Raw genomic sequence first — 5,400 nt, 5'->3', positions numbered from 1 at the left:
TGGGCGATAGAGTGAGACTCAGAAAAAAAAAAAAAAAAAAAAAAAGTTGAAATCACAAAATACAGAGACTTAGTAGTGGGCTGAAGGCACAGGGACACAGACACAGATAGTGCAGAGATGGAGCCACGTGGTTCTTGGCAATGACAGAGAAGCAGATAATGCAGAGATAGAGCCAGGTGATTCTTCCCCACAGCCCTGCAAAATGGGATAGGGGTGGAAGAAGCGTGAAATGGAAACAGTCACAGTAAAACTTTGCACCAGCTAAAGAAAGATTTGACTTCACAGTGAAAAGGTGTGTAGGGCCAGAGCAAGTCACACGCAGTTCCACAACTCACTAGCAAACGTTTAAGGCAATAACAACAAAAACTCATATGGGATAAAATGGTATTACATGGATAAAATGGTCACACTTTCCTGAGAGAAAGGAAAGATCTGAATCAAGAAAACACGTTGTGTTCCAGAGGGAAGGGTTTGCTACTGGGAAGATGCTGCTTCTCCCTCTGCGAAGGCATTCTATACCGAACAGCAAAATCTCACCAGGCATTGCTCATGGAAATCGACAAGGTGGACAGGAAATACTCAAGAACAGTCCCAGGCAAGGAACAGGGACTGGCCTGCAGATGCAGGTCTGATGATGGCGCTTCCCGTCTGCAAACAGCAGAGTGTCTGCAGATGAGGAGAGCAGAAGACAGGGTCTCCAAGCAGGTGGGAACCTGGGAGGTGACAGTGATTTCAAATGGGGGGGAGGATTTGCCTCTTCAGAGACAGACTCAGAGCTACTGGCTGTTGTTTTGAAGGGTGAAAAAAGCAACTTGGATTTTTTTTTTTAAGGAAAATTTGTACTATTTTAATTATTTTTATGTACGGAAAACTCAACAGTGTACATTTAACCCAGTTTAGTGGCAAGTTCTTTAGCCTTTGCCTTTTTGAGTTTGGCAATGTGAGCCACAGACTTGGGACCCAGGACATTGCCACCCCAGTGACGGCGGATCTCATCGTACCTGTCATTATAATCGGTCCTGATAGCTGCTACCAGCTTAGCCAAAGCACCTGTGTCTTCCGAGTTCACCTGTGTGAAAGCGACAGTCATGCAGGTCTCCCTGTGGGCTACACGGCCCAGTCTTGCCTTCCTCTTCATAATGCAGTAAGGCACCTCCATTTTACGACACAAGGCAGGCAGGAAGACAACGAGCTAGATGGGCTCCACGTGTGTGCAATCACCACCAGCTGAGCTTTCTTGTTCTCCACCCAGGTGGTGACAGTGTTAACTCCTGCTCAAAGGACAGGTGGTCTTTTAGTGGGGACGTCCCCTTGCTGGTAGCTTTCTTCTCGGCCCGGGCCAACAGTCTGCTTCTTCTCTTGCTTTGTCTCTGGTCTGTATTTGTGGGCCAGCCTAAGCAGCTGAGGAGCTGTTTGGTGGTCCAGGGCCTGGGTGAATTGGTTAATCGCAGGAGGCACTTTCAGCCGCTTACAGAGGATGGCTCTCTGCCGCTGCAACCTGATATAACAGGGCCATTTCACAAAGTGGGTGAGGTCCCTTTTGGGTTGGATGTCCTGTCCAATGCCAAAATTCTTAGGCCTTTTCTCAAATGGGGATTCACCACTTTCTTGGCCTCCTGCTTCTTCATGACAGCAGGGGCTGGAACCACCTTCTTCTCCTTAGCCTTCTTTCCTTTCAGCATCTTGGGCAGCGGGAGGAGAGAGCAACTTAGATTTCTAAATTGTGCCACACATAAAAATAAATCCCAGGCTAATTCAATATTGAAACATAAAATATAAGGGGTATCCGGGCACAGTGGCTCACGCCTGTCATCTCAGCACTATGGGAGGCCAAGGCAGGCGGATCACGAGGTCAGGACTTCGGGAGCAGCCTGGCCAACATGGTGAAACCTGTCTCTACTAAAAATACAAAAATTAGCCAGGCATGGTGGTGGGCACCTGTAATCCCAGCTACTCGGAGGCTGAGGCAGGAGAACCGCTTGAACCCAGGAGGGGGAGGTTGCAGTGAGTCGAGACCGCACCATTGCTTTGGAGAGAAGTAGGAGAGAAGGCTTTGTAATGTTGGGATAGGAAATGGCTTCATAAGCAAGACCTGGAATTTCAAGAGGAATCTATTCCTTTGTCCCCCTTAGAAAGTCAGGTTTTGACTGGTGCAGAATCCAAGTGAACCCACCAAGATGAATTATCTGAAGAAGACTTCTCCACGCAGCAGAATTAACCAGGCCAGGTTATGTAGTTATTCCGTGTCACCCCTTTTTTGTTTTTATGAGATGGAGTCTTGCTCTGTCACTCAAGCTGGAGTGCAGTAGCACAATCTCTGCTCACTGCAACCTCCGCCTCCCAGGTTCAAGTGATTCTCCGGCCTCAGCCTCCTGAGTAGCTGGGATTACAGGCATGCGCCACCACGCCTGGCTAATTTCTGTATTTTTCTTAGAGACGAGATTTCACCATGTTGGCCAGGCTGGTCTCGAACTCCTGACCTCAAGTGATCCACCTGCCTCGGCCTCCCAAAGTGCGGGGATTACAGGCATAAACCACTGCGGCCAGCCCCACGTCAGCCTTTCTGATGCTGCCAGGTACAACAGATAAAGCACCTTTCAGCATCAGCCATTTAAAAATATGACCAGTGAACCCAGCGCTCCCCAAGTGTGAGCTGAGAACGTATGGAAGAGTCTGCCTCTCCCAATTCACATCTTGTTTCTATTAATACTAAAAAGGAGGAAGAAGTCCATAGGACAGCCCTGTTCCAACTTCTGGAAAAGCATTCTCAGCTTCAGGATGAAGCCCAAACCCCTGGCTTCTCTCTTTTTCTCTCCCACCTTTCTCAGCTCCTCCCTGCAATCCCACCACACTGCTGAGGAAAACAGATGGGACACATCTGGCTGCCAGCCCCTGGCATCTTCTTACCATGGCTCTGCACCCTCAGCTGAGCGGCAGGGCTGTGACACAGGTGCTGGCGTTCCTCGAGTCTGTATTGACATTCACAGAGCTTTTTCACATATGGTTTCTATGTGAAGTCAAGTCTGAGTGATGTAAATAGTTCCTAATTATTTTTCAGTAAGATAATAGAGAAGAGCAGTGATGGGTGCAGGAAGAAGCACCTCCGAAACCATGTGTTCTTCATTCAAAGTGTTTGACAAGTCTAGTTCTGCAGTTTGTTGAAAGTGATGTTTGCACAGGGTTCCCTCCATGCTGCAGGATGATGGCAGGCAGGCGAAGGTGCAGTGGGACTCCAAAAGCCAGCAGTGTGGGCTGGCCAGAGGACAGCAGCAGCAGAATCGTCACGCCACCTTACCTAAAGCACCGCTGGGGTTTCCACGGGCTCTTTTCTAAGGCTTGTCACTGCACAGGTGATTTTTTTTAATTTAATTTTTTTAGTATTAAATCATTTTTGGAACAATAGGATAAAAACCTTGTGTAACATTTGTCTACTTCTAAAAACAATTTCTAGAATGCGCAGGGCAAAGGCTTGGTGTTCCACTTACACAGGCAAATGTGTCTGTTCTTGAGTTTGGCTGCGCAGGTTGGATCAGCACCCAGGTTGCCCCGGGGGCTGGCCCCCAGCACACACTCCCAACACTGTAAGGAGGAAAAATGCTGTCCCCAGTTTTGCCAGTGAAAAGACTGAGGTCCCAAAGGAAGAAGTGACTTTCCTCCTGCCTGGTCCCACAGCCAGCTCTGGCAGAGCTAAGCTAGTAAAGGTGACCTCCCCAAGCCAGTGCCCGGCTGCCTCTGCCATTCTCATTGCTGACATGGCCACACATCCCAGACACAGTCCGTTCAGCCTTTGGAGAAGGATTCCATGACTGTGGCAAAAGGAAAGGGCCTCGCTCAGAAGGCCTAAGGGACTTAGGTCCAGGGTCCCAGACCTAGGCCAGGGTAAAGCCAAGACTCGGGCCCCAGTCTCTCTGCCCCCAGAGCTGTGCCTGCCTCTTTCATTACTTCTTTCTCAACCAGCCAGATGGGCAAGACTGGCGCCTGTTCTCCCAACCCGCTGCAGCCCCTCAGCTCTGGCAGAGCTGCCCCCTGCACTCAGAGGAAGTCTCCTCTGGGCATTTTTGCCCCCGGCCCAGCTCTCAGCCAGTGACCCACACATACCTCACCCCAGATACTCATATAGAGAAGGAAATGGATGGAGACACAAGACCGCAAATCAGAAAGGCCGAGAACAGCAGTGGAACAAATCACTGAGAAATCAGAAAGGCCGAGAACAGCAGTGGAACAGAATCACCGAGAAATCAGAAAAGCTGAGAACAGCCGTGGAGCAGAATCACCGAGAAAGGGTCAGTGCAGAGACCACCACAAAGAGTTACATTTTAGTAAAGTGATGATGGAGAGGATGAAATGTCAGATGAGAAAAGCATTTAGAACAGGAAGCAGTAACCAGCTGTTGGAATGCTGGTAAATTTCGGGTAAACATATGGGCCCCTCTGGCACCCGCCACAGACATCACTAATGATCCCTGTGCCCTTGCTGGCCGATCCACAGTGCCTTCTGCAGCATGTTCAGCCCCCAGACCTGCTGATATGGACAGGAGATGTGAAGCTTTCTGCCTTTTTACCAAAGGAGCAAAAATGAGGATTCCCTCCCCTCCCCCTTCCTGTCCTCCTGGGAATGGCTGGGCAGTATCCTCTCCCCCGTCCCGCAGGCCCCCAGGAAGCACCTGGCTTGAAGCCAACTCAATTTCCAAAATTTTAATTCTCACACCCCCTCCCCGCCAGCAAAAATAACCAATCGAGGCTTGCTAAGCCCACTTCCCTCCATCCCGTTCCCTTTATAGATTTATAAAGTACATGATGTATTTATGTACACAATATATTAACGAGGAAATACTAACTATAGACATAGATACATTTATATCACTTCACGTAGTTCTTGCAGTCACTTTTGAGAGGCCTCCTGTTTCACAGCCGAGGTTACTGAAATGCAGAGGAGTCCATTTGCCCACTGTGCCCGTGAGCAGGGAGTGAAGCCGCGATCGCAGCAGCAGCTGACCACAGGTTGAGCCACCAATCCCCCTGTGCCTTCCTTCACTGGGGATTGACCCCTACTTGCCACCTGAGGTAGGAAGAGGCAGACAAAGCCAGGGGTGTTTCCTAGAAGAGCAGGGCCCTGTGGAGTGGAGCGGTGGGGGGCTTCCACCGGGTCACACAGCGCACAGTGCAGAGACGCGCTGGGGCCCAGGGCTGCTCCGTCAGAAGCCAGCTCCTGCTGGCTTCCCTATCTTGCATGCCCTGAACGCTTCAACTCTGATCCGCACATCACCACCCCACGACCTGCAGCCAGCCCATCATGCGACAGCCCCACACAACCCTGGTCCTGTTGCTGGAAATAGCCCCATATTTGATTGCATTCATAGATGGAGAAACTGAGGCATAGACTATTGGTGGCTTGTTTCCT

At 50.0% G+C, this 5,400-nt stretch overlaps 1 pseudogene; it reads right to left on the bottom strand.

The window, feature by feature from the left end:
- Nucleotides 1–1,796, bottom strand: LOC100581073 (annotated as a pseudogene).
- Between the last annotated feature and the right edge of the window lie 3,604 nt (nucleotides 1,797–5,400).

This window comes from Nomascus leucogenys, chromosome 2 (genome assembly GCF_006542625.1).
Source record: "Nomascus leucogenys isolate Asia chromosome 2, Asia_NLE_v1, whole genome shotgun sequence".
Lineage (NCBI taxonomy): Eukaryota > Metazoa > Chordata > Mammalia > Primates > Hylobatidae > Nomascus > Nomascus leucogenys.
The sequence above is the reverse complement of the archived record's forward strand: the minus strand, read 5'-3'. Positions and strand labels throughout refer to the sequence as shown.